The sequence below is a fragment of the Eutrigla gurnardus genome, assembly GCF_963514095.1.
Source record: "Eutrigla gurnardus genome assembly, chromosome: 21".
NCBI classification, from domain to species: domain Eukaryota; kingdom Metazoa; phylum Chordata; class Actinopteri; order Perciformes; family Triglidae; genus Eutrigla; species Eutrigla gurnardus.
The window spans coordinates 18,902,267-18,928,761 of record NC_139932.1 but is presented as its reverse complement, the minus strand read 5'-3'; the positions used below and the strand labels follow the sequence as shown (position 1 = coordinate 18,928,761).

Genomic DNA, 26,495 nt, shown 5'->3' with positions numbered 1-26,495 from the left:
GTGGGTGAGAAAAATGGACTTTTATAAAGATAAATATGCAGCCTCCAGCAGCAAAAAAAAAGAAATGGTCAACCACCACATCATCAAATAACGAAGAAGACTGTCAAAAACAAAAACCCACCAATAACCGACGGGTGACAGATGAACTGTCGGGGGGGCGGGCGGGGGGGAAAACAAGCATCCTTCCTTTCCTTTCTGCATGCATGTCGGCTATTACTGGACATAAAGCATCACCTTTTACTTCTATTTACAAGCAACCACAGAGAACTGTCTGTCTGAGGGACTTTCTCACCGTCCTGTAGGCTGAACCAGAAACCTTTGATCTGTGACATCACCCCCCCCCCCCCTCGAGGTAAAGCCGGACAGAATGAGGCTTTAAGTGGCTCTGGTGACTCTGTGGGACAAACAGTCGTCCCAGCACCCAGAAACCTCAGACTCCACACACGGCAGGAATTTGAATGAGAGAGTGTGTCGGGACATGCATTCAGTTTCGGATGTGACTCTTTGGTATGTGTGTGTGTGTGTGTGTGTGTGTGTGTGTGTGTGTGTGTGTGTGTGTGTGTGTGTGTGTGTGTGTGGAAGCCATTGTTCCCTGGACCGAACACTGAGGTTTCTTTAAACGTTGATGTCACCAGAAGGAAAAGCAGAAATCCATTATCTTGATTCCAAACATGATTTTTCTGACACGAGGAACTGAATCCTCACCGTGCGTACGTCTAATTAGAAGGGCGAGCTTTCACTCACGCATCGTATCTCTCTGAAAACGGGCCCGCCAGCTGCCAATCGGTAATGAAGAACAAAAAGCGGCACATCTGCTGCGGCTTTGGCGAGAAGAGCAACCAAGACGGCCCCTCAAAGCAAACTCCATCCCCTTTCTTTTATAAGAACCATAAAGAAGACCGCACTCGGTGCTGGGATAGAAAACAAGACACAAAAAAATCAAAATAATAAATCTGGCGAAACGAAATCTGCTGGCTGTACAGAAAACACGCTGGGATGGAAAGTGGCCGTCGCTCCGAGGCATGGGGGACGAGTGGGCTAATCCGTGGGAACGTCTTCCAGCGAGGGAACCGGACACCATCATTATATCTGTCATATCTGCAGTTCTGGTGAGGAGGGAACCAGACCAAAGGGTTGGCGTCCGAGAGCCCCGACGTGTCAAACAGAGAGACGTGTCAATCAGGGGACGAGCAGGTCCAAGGGAGGACATGGGTTGCCGATAGCAACGAGGGATGGATGCTATCGCAAAAGACGGTTTCGTTGTGAGGCTGGAACAATAGTTCAGGGAAGTTTAAAGCAATCAGGGTCAAATAAGTAGAGAACTTCTTGAAGTGGCTCCCAGTCCGCCTCGACCGACTGACAGATTGGTGTCACGAGGTCACATGCTCGACAAGAACGAACAGCTTGCATTAAAAACCACCGTAACTACGGTTACGAGAGCTGCCCAGATGTGGGAGCGCGGAAGGCGCTGCCCTGCGGTTTTTCCTATTTGTACCGCGATGGTATCAGATTCTTTTTTAGACGCCGAGGTCAAACTCAGAATGATGGTCTCGTTGTGGATCTGAAGCCACCGGCTCCACGCCACGCATCTCAGGGGCTAAAAAAAACAAAAGACACAGACGGGGTCAACGTCTGGGAAGACGAGCGCCATCCATCACGAGCCGATGAAGACGTTCACAGGAAACATCTGCCTTTTTCACTGTCGGCAGTCATCCGCTCGCACAACGCGCACCGGGCCTCCCTTTCGATACGCTCCCTCCTGATGATGAAGCTGCTTTTGTTTTATTCCCTCCACTGGGAGGTCAGAGGTCAGGACCAGCCACCCACGGAGGGTGGTTCGTATTTAGTGTCTTTAGACGGGGGGGAAAGTTAGTGTGGGAATAGTGGAGATGCTTTCAGCACATGTCAAGACAGATTTACTTTAAGAGGAGACTTGCTCGGCGGTTGGATGGACTGCTCTTTACCTGAAGGCTGTTGGTTTAATCCCCAACTGAGCCCTCAGACTGAGAGTTTAAGTCCAGCAGGCAGCCTTGCAGTCGCTGAGTGATCCTGCGTCTCCACACCCGTCGTACATTGGCAGCTGAGTCTGACATGCTAAACTGTGAATGTGGTGTTTCATTCGCTTTAGATTAAGGTTAGATTTTATTAGCTCAAATTTGGTTTTGGCGCCCCCTGTGGACAAACGCTGCAGTGTTTCGGAGCACCACAGTCCCTTTTAATAAGCCTTACTGCCTTTTTCTATCGTCATAAATATGTTCTTTGGCGTTACAATAGTATTGTGAGAGGTAAGTAGCACACACACACACACACACACACACACACACACACACACACACACACACACACACACACACACACACACACACACACACACACACACACACACACCAATAATCACTGGAGACAACATCCTCGCTCCTATTAAGGCTTTTCTCTCACAAGTCTGCTCACACGAGAACAAAAACAGCATAAAAGCTCGGCTAATTGGGCTTCACGGGAATTATCAACACAGTTGGAACTAATCTGTGACCAAACTGTTTGGTTGAGATTAACTAGTGTGTAAAATACATTAGTGCACGCCGCACGCCAACCAGTAACTTCTGGCAATTATGTGTGACCGAAGAATTCGCTGCGTCATATAACAGTCAGGCCTTTGGTAACAGCTCCTCTTGTTAAGACGGGGTGTGATGCGAGACTCTGGTTTTGGCATCCATCCTCAACGCTGCATTATGGGAACAGCAAAATCCCATCCCCAAGCGGGAGCAGATCTCCATCCCTCCTCCCTGCTTAAATCAGGGATACCACAGTCTCTAAAGCTCATGCTGCACACGGCTTAGCGCGCCTTGTTGTTATCTGCTGTCGCTAACGGCGGCTTACGAGTCTGCAGGCTGTGAAGTTCCTCACGGAGACTTGTAAGTGCTGCAGGGGAACAGCCAAGAGTTATTATTACCAATAAACAACAGGGTGTATGTGTGCTATCTCTGCTCGGAAGGTTGGCCGTGAGCGAGTGTGCATCACTGTGTCTGTCCACAGTTAATCTGGCATTCTGCTGCAGCAAACGGCAGAATATTTTGGGTTGCCAGATGTGGCTGGAAGCTGGTGGCTGTGTTTGGCTCACACTTTGTCAAAACACCTTTTATTGCCTGTTACATACTGTTGACTGACTACTCACTCACTACTTCTAACCGAACCTCGGCTGGGAGGGGTGATGATAATGATCATACTGCTGCTCCCACAGTAACAGTTCACAGAACTACCAGTATGCTTTAGAGAATTATTATCTTAACGTGTCCTTCCTTAAATCCTGGTCTAGAGGAAAACCCCAGCAGTGCAGCTGATCCCTCAGGAACGAATCCAGCAAGTCACTGGTTGCTCGCTCATCAGTTCTCTCCCTTTCAAACGCTGGTTTTTCTGGATGGACCTTTGTACAGAGTCCCACCACACATCCATTTGCATTTGAAGTCTGAAGATTGTGGGTCCCTCGAGTGACGCCAACATCAGCTCGTCCATCATCTCTCAGAGATGAACTCCAATCGGTCTCCGGTCTCAAACAGCTGAGCCAACACCACATCACGGAGCAGCTTTTGCTGTTGGATGTCCTTATTTCAGTTGCCATTGATGGCAAAACAAAGGAAGAATTGGTTGCCAGCTCCTCCTTACAACCTGGCAACCGTTACTGAGGAAGATTCATGTCCACAAAATGCAGATTACAGCAGTTAATTTCTAGGATTTCTCAATGAATAAAATTAGGGTATTAATGGATGAAGGCCTACAAGGGTGCCCTGCTGTACCCCTGACCCTGAACCAGCAGTAATCACTCCTCCTCACTGACACTGTGGGCCTGACTGCTGCATGACAATCATGTATGGATTAACTGATGACCCCAGGATCAATTTGTGAGAATGAAAGTTAATCTCCCACTGCAGGCTGGAGACTATCTGGGGCTCAGAGAGACTTCTTGCTTATGATGACTGTATTATATGCTGGAACAACCACCGACGTCTATGCCATGCATGACATTTACTGGGAATCATATTCAGCCTTAAAAACTGTCACACAAGCAAGAGTTATTTTAAAAAACGCTCTACCTCCCTCCCTCTGTGTGTTTTTGTAATATCTCCAGTAAACAGGTTCAATAATTCATTAGCCACAGTCGGTTCCTGCTGAGCACCACGACAAACATCCATCTCGTTGGACTGCAGGAGAGGAAAAATGAGAGTAACAGTACATGTTGTTGCTGTACTATTTCACTACTATGAATCTCAAGTAGGGCTGGGTAAAAATATCAATACGATACTTTGCCGTCCAATACAATATTGATTTTTCAACTCCAGAGATAAAAAAAGATTCATGTTTAGACGCGTTGTGAATGCAGTACTTTATCCTTTTTCATTTTATTTTCAATATTTATTCCAGTGAATTTCATGGGAATTAATAAAATGGAGAGGCTGTTTTGACTCAATTTGTCCTCTGATCAATATCATCTGATGTACATATACAGGTACTTGTGTTTTCATCTTTATTTATATCGCAATATCGTGATATCGTGATACGTATCGTGAGGTTATTGCCAATACTCACCCCTAATCTCAAGTGTGTGGTATAACATTGTCCTGCAGTTTTTATGGGTTTTGGCTGATCACTGCACTTCATGGAAGTAGCACAGCTACAGTGAGGTCCTGGGCCTTTATGCTTATGCATAATTAAAGGCATGCCCAATTAACTGTTAGCACTTCCTGTTTGTACCGCTGATGTACAGACAACTTATCGTGATGCTGAAGAAAACGTAATGATTTTGAAGTTTCTAAAGCGGCGGGAAGTGAAGGTCAATCTAAGGATGTGTGTTAACGTCTGAGTTCTGACTCAGAGAAGGATTGAAATTCAGCCGATGCAGCATGTTTCATGCTGATGTTTAAGGGGAGGATTGGAGGAGACGGAGAGAGAGGATGGTTACCCCTGAGGTGCCTTCAAAAACGGGCCATCTGGGCATCAAACACTTATTTCCCCCTCAAAAACATACTTAACCTGCACACCCAAACACTACCTCACCAACACACACACACTAGAGATGGAAATGTTTCCTCCTCTGGCCACCGGCGGTCTGCTGTCCGATGCAGAACATTCTACACGGCTTCCCCCTTCAGAGACGAGAGGCCCTCCGCTTGATATCTGCGGTTCTGTTCCATGCTCATTTTGTGGCTGGGCTGTATGCGTAACTGGCTTTGGTCTTAATGAAGGGCCGTGAAAACGTCAAGAAAACACTGACCAGAGTCCTTCCTGTCGGGGCCCGTTGTGCAACATCGGGGGGGAAAAAGGCTGACCGGAGAAACAGAATCGTCTTCGGAGAAATCAACCAGAGGGGAGTTATTTTGGAACGTTTTCTTTTGGGGTTCGAGAGCGAAAAAAATCACTGATTTAACTCGAACGCCGGCTACGTCGCTTCTAAGAGAAAGTAAAACGACTGAGGCTTTTTTTTTATGTACCTGCAGTCCTCTCCGGGGAGCCGTGGTTACGCAACAACAAAGCTCCTGATTAGGTTAAAGCAGTGAGTACATACTAACAAGCTGAAAGAGCCGGGTCCATATCATCCTTCCATACATCACAGAACCAGAGCAGAGCCAGACTCAGTAATTAGAGAGCCTAAAGACGTTAACGGGGCAATTAAGAGAGCGGGAGGGGAATTAGTGCGGAAAGAATGGAGCAATATTCTTTCATTCTAATTTCTCAGCGTTGTCACTTCTTTTTTTTCTCTCCTCCTCCAAATCAAATACATGTGTTCAAGCGAAACTAATCTCGTTCAGCTCTCAGTGGAATCTTTTACAAATTGATTTACATCCCCTGAAAACAGAGAGAAATACAGAAAACCCTACTTTACACTGTGATATTAAATCACCGTGAGGCTGCAGTTAGTGATTATATGTTGCTGAATTACCATTTCTCTAATCATTCATTTGATTTTAACGGCGGGGAAAGTTAGAAGGGTTGCTCGTAGATTTATCACCGGATCAGCATTCGTCCCGGGTTTCACTTTACTGTTTCTGCTCTCCATGGTTTGGGGTGCCCTTGTTCTTGGTGGACAGCCGCAGGACAGAAATGCATGCTGGGAGACGGGAGATGCTTTGATGGCGAGCGCTGTCAGAGCCGTCACCTCACAGAGCCTGTGGTTACCTGTTGATGTTTAGAGATGCTTCTGCTGTCACTTCCTCCCACGCTCATTAGGCTGTTTGCTCCTGAGCTCAGGGGAGGAGATCAACAGGGCTCAGGGAGGTGTGGGAGGAGGAGGGAGGAGGATGGAGGAGGGAGAACCATGAAGGAGGAGGGAGGAGGATGGAGGAGGGAGAACCATGGAGGAGGAGGGAGGAGGATGGAGGACCATGGAGGAGGAGGGAGGAGGAGGGAGAAGGATGGAGGAGGGAGAACCATGGAGGAGGAGGGAGGAGGAGGGAGAAGGATGGAGGAGGAGAACCATGGAGGAGGAGGGAGGAGGATGGAGGAGGATAACCATGGAGGAGGAGGGAGGAGGATGGAAGAGGATGGGGGAGGAGACCATGGAGGAGGAGGGAGGAGGATGGAGGACCATGGAGGAGGATGGAGGAGGAGATTGATGGAGGAGGATGGAGGAGGATGGGGGAGGGAGAACCATGGAGGAGGAGGGAGGAGGATGGAGGAGGGAGAACGATGCAGGAGGAGGGAGGAGGATGGAGGAGGGAGAACGATGGAGGAGGATGGGGGAGGGAGAACCATGGAGGAGGATGGAGGAGGAGAATGATGGAGGAGGGAGAACGATGGAGGAGGACTCCATGGTTCTCCCAACCATGGAGGAGGATGGAGAACGATGGAGGAGGAGGGAGGAGGATGGAGGAGGATGGGGGAGGGAGAACCATGGAGGAGGATGGAGAACGATGGAGGAGGAGGGAGAACGATGGAGGAGGATGGAGAACCATGGAGGAGGAGGGAGAACGATGGAGGATGATGGCGGAGGATTGAGGTTGATGGGGGGAGAACGATGGAGGAGGATTGAGGATGATGGGGGAGGATGGAGGATGGAGAACAATGGAGGATGGAGAACGATGGAGGAGGACTCCATGGTTCTCCCAACCATGGAGGAGGAGGGAGGAGGATGGAGAACGATGCATCGTGCACGTCTCCATGTGAGTGCACGTGCAAAGTGAGGAGGAAGTCATCACTTATAAAAGGCAACTGGCTTTTCCCCCAAGATGCATCAGCCTCGTCTTGTTTTCCTTGTGTCGCATCAACAGAACTGTATTCTGTTGTTGGATCTCCGTGTTGCATAATGACAGTGAATTTTCCCAGAATGCTCCTCTGCAAAGTAAACATACTCACTGACAGATACCTTACAAAGCAAACAGTGTCTGTGCTCAGACGGCCAGCCGACACTCGCAGATGCATACGCAAACCACACACACACACACACACACACACACACACACACACACACACACACACACACACACACACACACACACACACACACACACACACACACACACACACACACACACACACACACACACACACACGCTATCAAACAACAATGATGGGAAAGTCCTTCACGTCTGAGCTGCAGCACCGTACCTGACTGTTTGAATTTAAAGATATTCTTAGTTACTATTCCCCTCAGGTTTGGTTACATTTCATTAGAAGAACTACACACACACACACACACACACACACACACACACACACACACACACACACACACACACACACACACACTCGACCTGACCTACATACGGCGCTGGCCACTCTTTGTTCCTCGTAGCCAGCAGTGAACTTGTGAAGCTCCAAATCAATGCTCCCTGCAGCAGTCTGGCTTCTCTCATCCAAACATATATATATATATATATATATACACTGTATATATATTTATATTTCACTGTGCTTTACCTGCAACACTCCCACATAAACCTCATTAATTACAGCTCCCGTCACACACTCTCAACTGTAAGTCATCTCCCTGCAGCTCCCGTCTCATGCGTTCTTAGCTGGAGAGTTCAAAGCTGAAACCCAGGAGAACATGATGAACCACACTGTTTACAAAGTGGCACCCTTTATCTGCAGTTTCACAAGTAAAAAAAGAAAAGTTGGGAAACTTCCAAGAGCTAAATGACTAAATAACAAGCTCTTCCACATGAGCGGAGCTTTACAGAACAAAGCGCTGGTGCTGCCGAGGCGAGGAGATACAGTTACTGTTGGGAACCTTGAACTGGTCTCGCTGTAATACCGATGTATGAACTACACTAATAAACAAGACCCTCAGTGTTTCCTAATGATCCTCATCTCAGATTCCACACAAAGTCATGCAGGTTCACCAGAGTCCTTCAGCCTCCATCAGTGAGCAGCCCACCGCAGACGGACTCAGATCCTCAGATCCGGAGGGCCCAGCAGCAGCGAGCCCGGGTCTGAGAGCCAGCGTGGGACCCCACACGGCTGGAGGCCCAGGCCGGGTTGCTGGGCTCGCTGGAGGGGAGGGAGGCACGGGAGAACCAGGACCAGGACCGTGTGTAGCAGACTGTTAGACCCTGCTGCTGTAAAATGAGCTGTTTTCTTAAGGGAGTCTGGTGCTAAGAAACACTACCACTTTTGTCCACAGGGGCCGCCAAAATCAACACAAAAGTCAGTTCATTATAAGACTATAGATTAAAAAAATGTTTCTATATATAATAAAAATTATTATTATATATAAAAAATATTTTTCATAAAATAAATAAATATAAAAAAGAAAATATTAGTATGGGTCATAAATGACTTAGCTGCAGATTACTCGACTTATTGTTTCATTGCTCATGTTCACTTCCTTATATATATATATATATATATACTGTATATAAAATAATACACCATACTTTGCTTTGACTACTGTATAGCGTTAAAAGTATTCATATACTGGATAAAAGCAGAACGCAGAGATAAATAGCGGCTCATACAGCGGATGAGTAATATTTTCCAGCCTTATGTTTGGCGGTTTTTCATCCTGTCACATATTATTTGCGTCGCCGCTCGCTTCAGTCGATGTTTGGAGGAAATGGAGAACACAAACAACGCTTAGCATTTAAAGGCTGATTAAATATGAACCAACCTTTTAATAACATTCATAAAACAATGTGGCAGCAGCAGAGTAGACGATGTGATGTTACACATTCACCAGCATGCGTTTATCCCAGACTTTCATCCAGCAGCAACAACCTCTAAACGAAGACCAAAGAAGGATCTGAGCAGCGACTGACCTCCTAGAATATTCACCGCCTCGTCGACGCCCAGCTGTGACGTTTGTCACATGTGCACCAAATCAAAGAGGCCTGCGACTCATTTCAATCATGACCCACATTTACTTTTTATAGTTTCCAAAGACTTTGATTAATTCCCATAATTTTTTGGAAGTAGTTCAGATGGATTTTGGGTAAACAATGAAAACGATTCTGTCATAATTCCAGATACACAGATGGATTTTATCTTCCAGCATGTTCGAGGATTGACCGAGGGCTGTTTGTTATTTTAAAGTATTATACTTTGCTGTCGATGCATTGGAGCCCAGTATGGAGGAGGACTAAGAAAACAAACTCTACACTTGTAGAGGCTGGACTTCAGCTCTCCTACACGCTGGTGGATTCAAAATCAGCCCAAAAGACAAACAGAGTGGAGATTGGTTCTAATCCCGCTGCTGCCAACAGCTTCAGCACCAAGGCTAACTGGAGTCACAGTCATACTACACCGATCCCTCTGATGCTTTCAGACAGGATTACAAACAAATCCAATGTTGCTTTTCAAATAATAATATTTAAAGTTCCTCTAAACGATATTCAGAGCATTAATATCGAAGGAAATGTAGAAATATAGTAATAAAATGCAGTAATATCTGCCTTACAGCACCGCTGCACATTTAGAGCCGTTATCACCGTTAGCTGCAAGCTGCCCGCTCAGCCGTCCCCATGTTGAGAGCCTTGTGGAGGCAATAGATCCGCTCTGGACCAATAAGAAACACAGAAATATACCCCCCATGAAGGATTAATGTAAACCACTACTACTATCTGCACACACTCTTGAGAAGGCACATAAAAAACCAGCAACACACTGTATTAAAAATAAAAAATAAAAAGATGACAGGGCTTAGGGAGCTCTGTTCCTGAGGAAACAGCTTCGAGGCTTCTGGCTTCCTCTTCCAGAGAGCAGGGAACCAAAAAGAAGAAGAAATAAGAAAAGCAGCCAGAAGTGAGAGGCAGAATGTTTGTTCGATGGAGGGGAACAGTGGAGGAAATTAACTGGAGGCCGGGGGACGAGGAAGAGTCCAAACAGGAAGGTAAAAGGTGAGATGATAGAAGATACGAGGAACCTGAAACTTTACAGGGAGAGAATGAAGGAGGGATGGATGACAGGGCGAACATTTATATCACACAAAGTATTTCTATTTTTCTGATATCGATATAGACGGCAAAAAATGCACAAATCCACTTGAATTTTTAAAAAACATAAAATATGGAAAAAAGACTTGGAGGAACTAGCAAAGTGTTATTTAGGATGAAATCACATTGACGATATCTGATCCAGGCTCAATCCTGCATCATCTGGATTATTATTAAAACTTATTCTAAATCCAGAATCAGACCTCTCTGTTTCCCCCAGTTTATATATATCAATATCAGAAACCAGTCTGGGTGAGGGGCTGATCCTTCAGTCTCCAGGTCCCCCGCTGGGACCGCACACACACGCACACACACACACACACACACACACACACACACACACACACACACACACACACACACACACACACACACACACACACACACACACACACACACACACGTAGGGTGTAAACAGTTATTGAGGGTTTATCTCCGAGCCCCTTCATTCAGGCACGCTTCGCTGAATTCCCCCTAAACTCATAAACTCATCCCGTCCTGCCGGAGAGAATAAAACCTGGATCTCCTGTTTCATTTCCCACCTGTCTTCTTTGTCCTGTAACTCTCTCTCTCTCTCTCTCTCTCTGTGTCTCTCTCTCTCCAATCCAATTAAATTAAACTGAAAGTTCAGGCAGTGAAGGACGATGAGCGACTCATTTGATTAGAAGGGAAACAAACAAGCTCGTCACTTCACGCCGTTCAGTCCAACCAGAGCGGATCGGGATCAGAGAGGGGTGTGTGTGTGTGTGTGTGTTTGCGGTGCAGCTCGTGTGTTATCTCATCAGTTCAAACACGCCACCGTGTCACATGTCAACATGTGGCTGATTAAAATCGTACACTGCGGTGGCATGTTGGTCCTCCCCGATCTGACCGCATGGACGCATTCCAATATGTACACACACGAACCACAAGCAGCACACACACACACACACACACACACACACACACACACACACACACACACACAGGCCTGAGGCTCCTCAGTGACTCACCATCAAAAGATGAAAACAAACACCTTGTTAAAAAAAAAACACACCGTGAATGTTTATGTAATTCTACGTTTCACTCGTCTCATACACGTGTTTCAGCATCGACCTCGCCTCCATCTCCCCAAAAAGCAGTAATTAAGGGAGAAGGAAACAGAAGCGTGTGATTGATGGCGTCCCGCCTGGCGGCGCTCAGTGCCGATTGGATTTACAGCAGTAATGGCTGAACTCCGAACGCGAGACAAAAGTCACGACGGGATTTCCTCCCCGAGCTGCGAGCGTGAAGATTCCCAGCCGGAGAGAAGTCGACAGCCAAACCATCTGCTGGTAAAACGAGCGGTAGATTTGTGAGAGGTGAGTCTCAGGTCCCGCCCCCCCTCCCCTGTGAGATCGGGACTAGCGATTGAAGACGGAGAGTTTGTTTAATGGAGGACAATGGCTCCATAGTCTGAGATCATGAAGAAGCAGATAGAGGTGAGGAGTCGGGGTGAGGTGTGTGTGTTTGCCTTCAGGGTTTCCTTGACACCATCCGATATCAGCGGGGTGGAGGACTTGTGTGGACCTGGAGCACCCCGAGGGTCTGACATGTGTTCCTACTGAGCACGAGGCGTTCAGGTGGAAAAAAATGCAGTGGGAAAAAAGCCAAATGAAGGGAGATGCACTGACAGCAGCTAATGCAGCGTGCTCTCACCTTCCTGGAAGGTGTTCTCCTCCCGGTAAGTGCCGACGGCTTCACCATATCAGCCCGGGATCCTGCATGCTTTACCTGTTAACTATTCTACATCATGCCGGGTTCAGATGGAGACTTTTTTCCCCCCTTGGCACCCGAGGAACCTGCTGCAGCGGAGAACGGGTTGTAAATAGTGGTCAGAACGGTTATGGACACGAAGAACAGTCAGTTGGTCCAAATCGCAGGCTCGGATGCAAATGATGGCTGATGTTTGTAGCAGAACACGTCTTAATGCAAAAGCGAGATTACACAATGACCCGAGGAATGACATTAATGGACCGTGGAACCACGGGAAAAAAACCTCCCAATCTACGTCCAGTGGCGATATTCAAGCCAAGATAAGGAAGGACGATCTTTCCTTAAAGTGTTTGGGGTCGGACTAATGAGTCGTACTGTCTGAACATTTCCATGTAAATGACTCACAGCGGCCTGCAGTCATGAGTGTTTGACAACTCAATGAAGAAAAATGAAAAAGCAGAACAAAATGCCCTAATAAATCACAATAAATGAAGCTTCGGGTCCAAGTTAAACTATGAATGCTATTCAAGTTGACCAAGTGAGCTGCATGGGTGGGAACCGAGCCTCCTCCTCCTCCTCCTCCTCCTTTAATCCACAAAGGACCACAGACTCATTCTTCTTGAACCCGAGCCAAATAAAACCCACGTACTTTCTGGACTTTGTAGTGTTCTGATTTGTCTGTGAGCAACATTTTAAATCCTACGAGGAACTCTATTAATGGCCACTTCTGCTCTGATTTACTCATTTGGTTGTGGGAGAGAGCATTACAAATGTCAAGGGTGTTAAAGTAAAGAATAAGCCAGAGAAACCCTGTAAAAGGTGCTGCTACTTTATGAGAAGAGGCTTTCTTGGACATTTCTCCCCTGATATGGGAATACCTGTCAGCACACGAGAGCTGCTGTTTTTCATTTTGTTGCTTTCTGTCTCTCCGACAGGTTGTCGGTCCGCTGGGATCAGGTGGCATATTTTCTCCGTCTTCCTCTGATTCACGAGGCAGGTTTGTGAAATCAACTGTGATAACACTGCAACCTGGCGATGTCCCCTCGCAGCCCGGCGTTCCCCTCCAAACTCTCTTAAGTGTGTGAGAGCCGGGCCCCGTTTAAGCCAACATTTCATTACAAACGGAGAAAAAAGAGACCTGCATTTGACCCCCGACGCTGGAGGTCAACACTAAGCTGGACTGCTGCCTCAATAACCCAGGTAGCTTTGTGCAGACGCTGGAGTTTTTACTTTCTGTACATTAAAGGAACACTTTGTGTATTTCTTTAAAGTATACCTGGAACCTATGACATCACACTTATCAATGCCACCAAATCTGTTGCGGACAGCAGTAAGATTAGAAGATTTCTAAACTATTTTGTCCTTAAGATTTAACTGAAGCTACAAAAACAACATAAAGTAACAGGTTTGTTTTCAAGGTAACTCTGGCATTCAAACTGTGTCATGTGATTCTCCAGAGCATTAGAAGTAAGACTCGTCTCAGGTGTTCCAGACGTTCGCCGCATGACAAGTGCGTATTTCCAAACATCGGCACTAATTACATCACACAGCGATCGCTCCGTCGGACGACCCAAACCTAACAAAGCCACTCTGGAAACCTCTTTGAAACGCTGCAGCGTTGCACCCAAAATAACACATAAAAAAAGAAACAGTGGAGACTGAAGTGAAAGAAGAAAAGCAGAAGAAGCACAGAGGGAAGGGCCGAGGGTTTTATCAAGCATGCGTTTTGTTCTGTGTGAAGAGTGACAGGATAACGGAGAACAAAGCCTGAGGAGGAGCAACACAGAAGCTGAGTTTCCATTCAGCTGTCAGGCAACGTTAACACACACTCCTCACGTGCTTTTTAGTGTCGGAGGGAAAAACACCAGGAACGTCTTCAAAGCATCAACCCGAGTGTCCTGATGGTGAAGAGTCGGGCCTGCTGTACCGCGGATGACCTTGATACGACACCCAACATAGCTGGGGTCACCGCTGGGGTCGGGAGAGACCACGAGGGGTTTATGAAGCAAAACAGAAGAGCTGGCAGTGGGAGTGAAGTGAAGCAGAGACCAAGTGGAGGTCAGAGGTGATGATGGGAAGATGATCTCCTGTCGGTGAAACAGGCTGAAACACGCGTTCACATGTCGGCACACGCGGCGGCGAGCATGGAGGTCAGGGTCTGGAGCGTAGCTCCACCGCTGGCATCGCTCTGCAGCAGCACTTTGAGGAGAATAATAAAACTCTCTGGAGCTTTACTCCTCGAGGCCGTGGCACCAAGAAAAACCCCAGTGCTTGGGTTTGAGGGCCGAGTGAAACCCGATCGTGGAGCTGAATCGGCGGCTCGGTGGGGGGGGGGGTTGTGGGTTCGGAAGCCCGGGTCTTTAACGAGGTGTCTGACTGATGGGCTCGGCACCAAACTGATACGCCCACTTCTCCCCCCCAAACCCTCACCCAGCACCATCAGACGGACTGCCAAAGCTGCTCAGCCCATTATCGGCCCTGGAATCAGAACGCTCGTCTCCTGCCAAAGACTTTTAATATCAACACGCCGGCTTTTACATGAAAGGGTCTACGCTGGTCCGTGGCTGATATACCAGTGAGTGATCTCAAAGATGGAGGAGTACTGGGACGGCTTCGGGGTGGCTGTCGGATGATCCACCAGCTGCTGACGTGGGAACGTACGTTTCTCTCTACTGAGAGACTGAAAACGAGCAATAAAAGGCGTAAAAGCCTCCCTGTGTGGTTGTCCGACACGTGGTTGACAGTCACGCCCTCGCCACCCTCTTAAACGGCGGGTGAGTCAAACCACCGGGAACACCTACCGGGTGTCATGGGTGACAAGGAGGTGTCTGCGGAGAGCCAGAATTAAAAGACAAGAACCCAGCCGGTTCCCCCGCTGCCGTCTGGCAACGAGATACGTGAGACACTCCTTCATCTATCCTCCTCACTGTAGTTTGATTGGATCTCAGCAAAACTACAAAACTGCATTTCCTTGTGCAATCGTCGGCTCTGATTGTAGTTTTTCTTTTGGGGCGGAGGAATCTTCATTTCCACTCATTTTTCAGTTATTTTCTACAAAGATACCTAATGAACCGTTCATGCACGAGTGGTGTGAAATAAATGAAACAAAAGCTGAAAGCTCATATTAACGACGACATAAAGTAGGGCTGATCAGAGCACTGTTCACTAGATACAAAAACGCTCTGTCGGAGCCTGTTACACAGCATATGATGACTCCAATTACAGTTCTTATTGGACAGAATCATCGCAGCAGGTCAAGCTCCAAACGCTGCATTTTACGGTTCATACGTCCCGTTAGAAACACCTTCTTCCTGTTAGAACTCAAATCTGAGGAAACCAAGATGACATAAAAAAAAGGTAATTCCTTTAAATTCTCTCCAAAGTCACAGACGGCATTATTATGCAACCGTTGCTGCTCCTCAGTGGGATACAAGGTCTACGAGAGCAGCACCAGTCTGAAGCCACAAACCCACCCCTCATGCATCTACCTGCAGAGCCAGACGTGCAGTAGCCCCACCCGTCAACAGATGGCAGTGTTCTGTCTGTGATGGCTGAGGGGAGGAGAGGAGCAGCAGCAGACCCCTGCAACGCCGGAGGCTGCCGCGGCGACGCGTCTAACCTTGGGAGGCGAGCGGCGGGCTGCAAACCAGCCGGCGAGGTGGACGGTTCGGGGGGCGGAGCCGAAGATCAACATCATTTTACATGATTATTACGGGCGTCACCAAGTCATGTTGGACACTCAAACCAGTATTTTTAATGTATTCATAAGTGAAAAATGACCTTTGCTAACATCTGCTGGAGAGAAGGCAAACGAGGGAGGAGGAGGAGGAGGAGGAGGAGGGAGAATGGGAGCAAAGACAAAGAAACAGAGAGAGATTAGGAAAAGGTCAGCTGCCTCTTCACTGCTCTCTCCATGATAACTGAGGGGAACCTGATGTCCAGCGTTCTGATGCTTATCTGAAGGTATCAGGTCCTCAAAATCCAACATAACTAAACAGCAAGGCGTATCCATGGTGACGCATACAGAGACTCCAAGATGTATGCCTTATAAGGACTTGGATGTGGCGTTGATGTCATCAGGGTCAGAAATATATTACAATATAGAGACTTCAGGTTCATCATGTAGGGTTGGGCGATCGGACGGCAGTGTTTCCTCGTTTTATTTTGCTAATTTAATTTAATTTGTTCTGCCTGGAGCTATTTCACTGCTGTGAGTGATGGTTGATGATAGTTTGTCCAATAAGTATAAAAGATTTAAAACATTCACTGTGATCAACAAATGGAAGGAAAGGGAAACAGTTTTAAGTTTCACCATATTCTCCGACCCTATGATGCGGTTTTTCATGACTCAGAGAAAGATTTGAAAACTTTAGCAAGGAATTAAAAAAAGTAGCTCTTCTTCTTTTATCAACGTGAGCACAGGAAGTAAAACCTGAGGGAACCTCGTTCTTCTGCTCAGACCAACATCACCTCCCACTATCAGCAGCACCCACTCACCACACACTGAAAGCTGATAGTAAATATTTGGTTTATTCCAGCTGTAACCACAGCCCCCCCTCCCATCCAGTATGATAACATAATGCTGAAATATGCTTATGAAAGGGTCTCCTCGAGGCTCAGCCGCCCCGATTGCCAAAACCACACAGTCAAAGTCAAACCATGGCACAGAAAATATGGCTTAGGCTAAGCTTTCAAAGAGCTTTTCTGCTGACTGAGCGTTTTCGGAACAATTTGGAGGACTATGAACGGTCCTAAAAGGTGAGGAAGAGAGCCGTCCTCCTCATCTCTGCATGTTAATGACGAAGGGGCTCCGCTCAGCAAATAACAACCAATCAATCAATCAATCAGAACCACTAGAAAACAAACACGTGGGGGTCTTCAGGGCTTCATGTCCAAGGAGTCGGACATCACGGCACATATGATGTACCAAAACAAAACTGATCCCCCGGAGACAGACCCCCTCAGAGGAGTGACCCCACTTAATCCTGGTGTTGACGCCGCCTGGAACCCACTCTGTGTGTGTGTGTGTGTGTGTGTGTGTGTGTGTGTGTGTGTGTGTGTGTGTGTGTGTGTGTGTGTGTGGACATGGTCCAATGCAGGGTTGGAAGTGAACCCTTCCACTTAATGAACCCTGAGAGGTGAGCTGCTGAAATGGAACGCCCCCCGCCCGATGCGACTCGTGCAGCTAATGAGACCGCTGTGCATGGCCGTCGTCAAGGAGACGCACAAGGTTATGAATGCTAAGGGATGAAGAACGGCACGGCCCGCTGCATGCTGGGTAAGAGGTCAGAGGTTACGACAGCTACAGAACGGCTCCGTTACAGACCCAAATCCTCCAACGGAGAGCGAGTTGGAAGTAATGAAGAGTTTTCCAGTGGGATGCGAGCCTGCGGCTGCACCGCCGCTGCTGTGGTCACATGACACCGCCGCTGCTGTGGTCACATGATATTAAGGGCACATAAGAGAGACGGACGGCCGCTGACAGGCCGAGGAAAGACCCGGTGGGTTTCTCTGGGTTTCGTTGACGTCTTGGTGGTGTCGGGGGTTTACATGGGTAGAATTTACGCTGTGGTCTCCGTCCGGACCCGGGGTTCACGACCCCGCCTCCCTGCTCAACAAGCAGGTCTTTGTGTTGCGTTTTCCCCCTACTGTTTGGCCACAGTGGAGCTGTTATTTCAGTAGTACTATTGCCACGCAGAGCCAAGAGAACACATAGTTAACTTGTCAGGATTATGAGACTTTCACAGCTACGAGCGGGACGGCTGAGGATTGTGAGAAGTGTGCAGTTTGATTGAGATGGCAGGGAGGAGAGAAATCCAGGATGTATAATTTATAGCAGCTCCATGCCATTGGAAAAAGAAACACTCAAATAGCATACCAATTAAGTTATTTTCTCTGGTTTGTGGAGGAGCGGTGATTATTTGGGATGGAGGAGGTGCAGAGAGGCCTGGAGGGGCATGGAGATCCTCTCTGCTCCTCCGGTCCTCGCCACCGCCGACGTCTCAGCTTACTTTGTCTGCAGCCGCCTCGCTTCCTGCGCTGCTTATTCTGAGAGCCGCTTCACCGTCTGTTTGTTTGTGTTTCTGGGCGTGTGTACCTTTAAACGAGGACATGCAGACTGCTGAAACGCATTTTTACATCACAACAAAAGCTTTGAGAGGGACAGATACCGACATCTGACGTGGTAAAAGGAACCAGAACTAAGCAAAGGGTTGAGAATGATCCCCAACAAGTACTGATGGGGTTCTTTTGGGATCCGGAGGGCACTACATGATAAAATAAATACATGAGATACATGAGAAACGAGGAGACATAAACCGTGAAATCAGTGTGAACGTCCCCAGGTTTGGGATGTTTCTAGTCCCTCTGCTCGAAGCTCCAACCTCCTGAAAAAGAAGCCCGCCTCGGGGGGAGAGCGACAGACTGCCTTCCCCACGTGACGCTTGGAGCCAGGGTTTTGGCGACTGGCTCGGCCGATCTGGGCCCTCCTTGTCACGGGGACCCACCTTGAGAAAGAAGCCCCCCGCTGCGTGGCACAGATGGGATGCCGTCGAGCTGGCACACTCCTTCAGCTCATTGATTCATGTTGAAGTCAACAGAAGAGGAGAGAGGGGCTAGAAGCAGAGATGGAGCTCTAATTCATTCATAAGAAATCTCTCACATTGAGAGCAAATAAAACCGGAGTTCTGGTATGAAGTCTCTGACTGCTGCAGGGAAAATGGATTCCAGGTCTGCGTTAACGCCACGTACAGGACGGAGGTTGTTTATTTCACACACAAGGTGCCTGAGTTCATATTGCACAAAGCTGCAGGGAGCCAAAAAACAGGATGAATCCTCCTTTATCACAAAAACAGATGCCAAAAAAGCCACACCAGGGGCAGACTGACACAGAGGTGAGGCTCTATATATCAGCTTGAACACGACGAGATGGATGGACTACAGTTTCCAGCTCCACCCCGACGACGTGCCGGCTGATGGGCGGTGAGTGGCCTCGTACTGCTGCCTCCAGCTCCATCGCGAGGTTTCCCCGGTGACGCCACCTGAGCTGATCCGGGGCCAGCTACTGGCTGCGAATGAGCTCGACAACATGTGAAGACGAGTGATGCAGGAAACGGCACTGGAAGTCAAATCCTCGTGGATGGATTATATCATTAACAAACAAAGAGCTGGTCTCTGAGCAGCAGCAGCATCTGCAAACTATTTCAATTTGAACAGCACCTTCTGTTTAACACCACTAGAAGCTTTATTATTATTATTATTTGCAAGGGATGAGGTGAATAATGCAACTAAAACATTTAAATTCAGGGTGAGCATCGGGCTATTTTGCACTGGCCTGACAGGGAAACTAGTGCAGCCACATCGTGAATGAAGGAGGTGCTTTAAGAGAATCTACAGCACAATAACAGCATCTATCCATCAGGATCAGGATCCCTCAGTGGACTACACTCATTCCTGAAAGGAGGTCTGGAAAAATCGAGGTTTCCCCCCCAATTTCAGGTATTCAAGGATGAGAAACGACATATCAGGATTCCATTCTACTCTCCAATATAAACGGCAGGAACGTGGTCCCCGAAAAGCTGTAAAAAAAGGCCGAAGTCCATTTGAGGTATTTAATCTGAGCTGGGGACACTAACTCATGTGCCGGCGACGTAGATCTTTTCCAAAAAGTTAAGCAGCAAAGAGGAGAAATAAAGGTTCAAGGTGGAGAGTATCCATTATCTACGCCCACCTTGTCCGGCCAGACAGAAAATGAGATATGACTGATCGTTTTACACTGCGTTTCCGAGGAGAGGGGGGGAGAGGGCAAGAATAAGTGGGAGGTAAGAGGGAGGGCGGGGTAGGAAATGCCCCACTGCAGCCCTGTCCGACCCCTGATTTATCCCCCTCTCCTTTCTGCCGGGCCGTTAAGGGTAAGACAATATTTTCATATTGTTTTATTAAACACTATGTGGCCTTATTTATCGCCGTCTCACCAGACAGCCGCGGCGTGCGCCCTGACCGGCCTGAAAAGGACCCATTGAAGCGGCGTCGGATGAAATGTAGTGCTGTCGGACGGCGTGCCACGTGACCAGGAGGTCTCGGGTTCGATTCCAGCCTCGGGAACCTTCGCTGCATGCCGTAGCCCTCCCCGCTGCTGCGTGTCAGCAAATGTAACAGGACGTCTGCTGGTTGATGGAGACGAATGGCTGAAGGGTGGAACTAATCATGGCACTTAAAAAGACTAGATGCTCCAATATTGGTCGGACATGACGGATCCACATTAATCACATGATATAATCTCGGTTTCACTGGAGACTCTGAACGCGGGATTTCCCAAGAGGATCACAAAATTCTCCAAAGTTGAAGGAAAGAATTAATAAAACCAAGAGATGAAATGACTCCATTATAGACTACCCTGGTCCACCTCGGCCCCCAGACCGGCCTCATGTCCCCTCGACAGTAGATTCTAACTCTGAGTGTAAAAACTGAGACAAAGACCGACCCCGACGACCTCTGCAGCTAAAATGATCTAACGTGTCGGTCCCTTCCTGGTGCGAGGCGTTTAGTCTGGTACTCTGTGTTACGCTCACATCATCCTATCAAGACATGTTGTAGTTTAGACCTTTGGCGGACCCTTGGACTCAAATGTCAGCCTCAAGGCCTGGGACCGGATCCCACAAAAAGAAGCCCAAGGCGAGATGAGTGACTGGAACAAAATTACAGCCCATAAAGATATAGTATATTATATCACATAACAGATGTCTGGTTTGGATTGACATCTGAATGTTTAAAAGAACGATTAAATAAAAAATCCTGCGTTGAGGCTCAACGGGCCATGAGAACACACAATGGAAACATGTGTGGGTCCCAGTGGGAATCAAACCCTCGAACCTTGGCAGCGTAAAGCACCAATCAATGGGTTTAGAGAGACCAACGGTACGAGAGCTCAACAACATTACCCACGTGGGAGGATGGGGGGAAGAAGGATGAAGGATTTTGAAGGACGTGTGTGTAAAGATTAATATGGATGGCTTTAAGGTGCATTAGACGGCTCTCACCAATGCAAATGTGCTGACAGAGCTAACAGTGTTGTCCTGAGGGGGCACCCACGGGTGGGAGCTAGGCTTTCTCACCCACCTGCCAAAGCCGAACCTCCAACAACTCCAAAACACCCTCCTATGAGTCTACGACGTAAATGCTGACTGTGTTTGACATTCCAGGCGCATCAGGTGAGATGTGATGGTGAAAGTGAGGAGCTCCTTCGTCTCACTTTGGCCCTGTCTCTCCAGATCAGGAGTTGCAGGCAACGGGGCAACCAAGGGGGGGGAGGCAACAGCCCTGTCAGAAGCACTGACTCTCATCTGTGACACGGCTGATCTTCAGAGTTTACACTTTTTTATGATTCACATTAAGGACAATTTAACCACCAAGACAATAAAAATGAGCTGTTTTGCTCATAAAAATGAGCAAAATGGTGGTGAAACAGTCCCATAACGACCCTCATTATTATTTTGACATTCCAACATATGAAGAATGCTTCTAGAAGGAGCACCCTGTGGCAGAGGGAGGCATGGGTGAGCAGCTGTCAGTGCAGGAAATAAGACCTGGTGGGCTTGGAAGACGAGAATCGGTTGATTTCTTCCTGCTTTTTACTGCACACATGACTACACGCACATATGAGAAATAAATGCCAGGCGGGGGTCACCTTCATGCAGCCCACAGGTGATGCGTGCATGACATTCTGTCAAACTCACAGCTGAATGAAGCCATCATAAACTCCACCTGACGTGAGCAGCCAAGTCCCACATTGAATCACAACGCAATCTCCCCTAAAGTCCCGTCGGCGTTTCCCAGCGCTCCTCCCTGATCGCAAGAAGTGTCGGTTTGTCGGCCGGCGCTACGCATGCAGCCGCCGTGCTAAATCACGCAGGTTTATGTACGTCGCCGTTTGATGCCGCGTCGCTCGGGACGGATAGGAGACGCCAGCGCTGTTGGATTTAGTGGTTTAATTTATTTCTATATGTGGGGGCATTGCAATCTGGTCTGCTGTCTGGTCTTCTGTGATGGATTCCTCTGTCTGATTGTAACGTTAACCTTCGAATAAGGCATTCCTAGAAGCAGCTGTTTGTTGTTCAATGGTAATGTTTGGAATTCAAACACCTAAACCCGAGGCCCGAGGGCAAATCTAACCGTCTATTGCCGAGAATAAAAGTGTCAGGATCCAAGCTGTAATGTCCATTCCTATCATTGTAAGGTGACAAAGGCATTTCCTCACTAGCAGTCGGGCTAGAGCTGTCTAAACTAAAACCATAGTAGTCATGGTGACGCTTTTAGAACTGTGAATTCGGCATTTGGGCCATAATCGTCTTGGAATTTTGCAGCCAGTGAAGGAAGTGACCATATTTGGACTGTTGAAGGAGCGACGGGTGGATCTGAACACAAGCAGTGGAGCAGCAACCTTACTGGATCTGGATCCATCTGGATTCTGGTGTGAAGCTACCTTCTATAATTCAATGTAATTCAATGTTACATTCTATAATTCTTCTATAAATCAATGTAACCATTACAGCTAAGTGTTAAAGTCATCTTAGCAGCTAACTAGCATTGGTAGCGACCTGTCAATCAGCAGGTAAGCCCCGCCCCCTAAAGCATCCCCTGCTTTCTGGTCTGGTGGACTCTAAATGGACCATAATATACTAAATGAACATCATGCTGGATTGAAGAAGACTTGAAACTAGAGATTGAGACCATAAACTCATGTTTACAATGTTTACTGAGATAATACATCAAGAGAGAAGTAGGACCATTTTCTCATAGACTTCTATACAACCAGAGAGGAGTCGCCCCCTGGTGGCCAGCAGAGAGAAGTAGGACCATTTTCTCATAGACTTCTATACAACCAGAGAGGAGTCGCCCCCTGGTGGCCAGCAGAGAGAACTAGGACCATTTTCTCATAGACTTCTATACAACCAGAGAGGAGTCGCCCCCTGGTGGCCAGCAGAGAGAAGTAGGACCATTTTCTCATAGACTTCTATACAACCAGAGAGGAGTCGCCCCCTGGTGGCCAGCAGAGAGAAGTAGGGCCATTTTCTCTTCTAGACACTAGAATAAGGAAAGTTAGTTTGGGTGATTTGAAGTGGATTTGTATGAGGTACTTATACATAGGCGGTGTATTACCTGCAGTAGATGGTGGTTATGTACTGCAGTACATTGCTTTGCTCCCAGCATGCCGACAGCTGTAGATAATACACTCACCATGGAGAAGTACCTCCTCTTCAAAACAACGAGCCCTTTAAGCTGCTCCGATCGTTGCATGTTGGGGATTCTGCGTCTACGGTTGATATTTCAGGATCCTGATGAACCATCGACTTTGAAGAACCTTCTCTGGGGGGTATTAATGTGCTTCCGTGAATCGGCATTTACCCATTAGATATTGATAATTCATGAGCACACAAGTGGAAGTTTGCCATCCTCTGAGCCTGAATATTACACTGGCCGGTAATCCTCAATAATTGTTGAGATACCTCGCTGTAAACCAAGGTGCTGACGATGCAACAGTTCTCTCCTGATACCGATCCTCCAAATAACTCTGGTTGAATGAACTTAACCGAAGAAGAATTCCTCATAACGACGCTGAGACTACTTGATATGGATCAGTGAGGCGGAGGCGGAGGCCGGCTCCCAATCCACTTAATAAGGTCAGAACAAACGACTGACTCCCAGATCAACCTTGGTCCTTTCTCCACTCTTGAGGATAGTAGTTAAATCACTTTTTATTGACTCATTCAGACACTTGGACTCGACCACAAGAGACACGTGCAATCAACAGCATGTACTATGGCACTAATGCTGCGTCTCACAGAGGAGTTACTGCTGCTATGGATTTACTAATATATGTGACAAGGTCATTAAGAGTCGGGGTAGTAAGCTTTAACCTTGACAAGCTCTGCTGCAAAGACGGGTGACTTCCTTTCTAGCGGTCCCAAAGAAATCCACCTTCAAAGCCGACGGCGGTTAGCCGAGGTCTTGTTTCTAAACTGGCAGAATCTGGGATTGAGCTTTTCAAACGGCCTCTAAAGAACAGAGAGGGATTCATCAAAGGGACACGCCGGAGCGAGGACACACTCCCGGGGTGATGCATGACATTTGACTTGAAGACGGGTCGGGGACGGGGAAGTCAGGGGATTTAAGATCAATGATTAAAGGTTCAGGTACAGGTCAGCTTCTGGTACCTGGAACCCCCCCCCCCCCCCCCCCCTTCCTGATCCACTTGAAACAACGGTCATGTGACCTACACACTAGGTGTTTCATCATCGTGCTTTTAAGAGGTAACTCAGATCAGATCAGCCAGAGTTCAGACGATCAAAGCTTGAACGTCTTCAATGACGACGTCACCAACAGATCACCACGGCAACCCTGCTGGATTAGTCTCCATGGCAAACAGATGGATTTACACGCCTTAATAAGAATAGAACTCTAGATGTGTTAATTGGCTTATGCACTAATAATTTAGTCAAACAATTTGAATGAGTGTAAAATCACCTTAATCCAAATTATGAGTGTGCATATTAATGCAAACACAACTGTGATGGTTTACCTGTAATCTCCTCACATTTTCACATATTAATATTAGGATATTAATATACATGAGGGGTCCGAAGGAGCAGCAACTAGAGCTGGATATAAAACATCCAGATGCCAGTAAAACCAGTTCAACTTAACGGGATTATCCCGATAATGAAAATTAATTTTATTGTGAGTGTTTTAATCCTGATCTGAGATTAAATCTTACTAGCTAGGTCTCGTTTTTGGCCCTTTTTCTAGCCGACTCACCCCGGGGCCACAGTTGAATCACCACCTCTTTGAAACAGCCAACAACCATTCCAGACAATAAGCTTCATAAAGATAATATACTTTTAAATTGTAGGCCATTTCGTCTTCATGCTGCTATTATTGCATCCGCCACCGTTACATGAGACATCAAGTCATTACATATTTCTGCCCTAGCACCCGAAGGAGTCGCCATTTTCCAGGTGAGCTCCATCGAACAGCATGAAAGGTCTCCTGATTACTCCCGTGGGTGTGCTAACCACGACCCGTGACCTCAGCATCACCCGCCATCACAAGAACTCCTTCCCGCTAATCTCGGCTGCACGGCGCAAATTCAATCTCTGCTTGTCGTACGCCAGCGGGGATCGGTTACAGCACCTGAGGATAAACAGCCGAGGCAACCCCCCCCCCCAACCCTCCGCCCCCACCCACTTCCTCCTCCTCCTCCTCGCCATGTCATGAATTTTAATCACCTCACAAGCATGACATTAACCTTTCCGTACATCGAGCAGTCACATCCTCTCATGTGAGACCTGTGATCTATTGTGCCCGTGGTTAATTTGGGGTGACGGAGGGGGGGCGCCCTGCTGCGCGGCGGGGGTGAACCACGAGGCGTGAGACGGGTCCCTCGGTGCCCACCTGGAGATTAAACGCTGAGAATGGAACACAGACAGGAAGCAGAAGTGCAGCTCCGACATGACACGACCTCCGAACGGCGAGGTGAGGCGGAGAGCGGCGGCTTCCTGCTCGGCAGCGTGACACCAACGTCTGCAAACGAGCGACTTATTCCTTGTGACGCCGGGCTCCGATTCCAAGATCACCACGGGATTTATAATCCTCTCACCGTAGTCACACAAGAGGAGGGATTACATAAGAGACCAGAGGGAAACACAAGGAGCATGTAAACGAAGGTGAATCAGTTTTAGGTTTTAACACCTGGGAGACGAGGAACGGGGCTTAAACGATCGAGCCAGGTTCATCGACTCTCGTCCCCCCGCCCCCTCAGGGAAAGGTTGGCGATGACGAGCCCGACTGTGTCGTGCTAACTGCACTGCGGCGGGTGGCTTAATCACCGTTTGAGAGACCTGGAGGTTCAAAAAGGTGAACACTGATTGCTTCCCAGGCGATAATGAGCTCTCGGCGTCGGAATAACAATCCCACTTCCAAACGGCGTGCGACTAATGAACAGGAGTTCATCTCCAGGAGACACCGATGTAAGAACTTTCACCTGCTCGTTATCAGACAGAGAGAAGAGTTACACTGTGTCAAAGTTTGAACATGGATCACACACTAGTGACCATCTGATGACCACGCTGTGAGTTTAACCTGCTCGTCCATTTGGATTTTTCGTGAACACGCAAGGTTTCTCACTGCGAGTTCAAACTCCCGCCGTCCGAGTGTGAGTGGCGTTTTAATCTGCAGACTCCGCTGAGTCCGTCTGACAAACAGGAATCCCACTGAGGTACAAACCACTGGGTTTCAGGGCCTGGAGGCCAGAATCACCAGGAAGTTAGTCAAATTAAAAGTGAA

At 47.8% G+C, this 26,495-nt stretch overlaps 1 protein-coding gene across 1 annotated transcript in view; it reads right to left on the bottom strand.

Annotated features, from left to right (window-relative positions):
- The window catches only part of nav3 (neuron navigator 3), a 209,790-nt gene that overhangs the window by 164,117 nt on the left and 19,178 nt on the right, over positions 1 to 26,495 (bottom strand). The window lies entirely within an intron of this gene.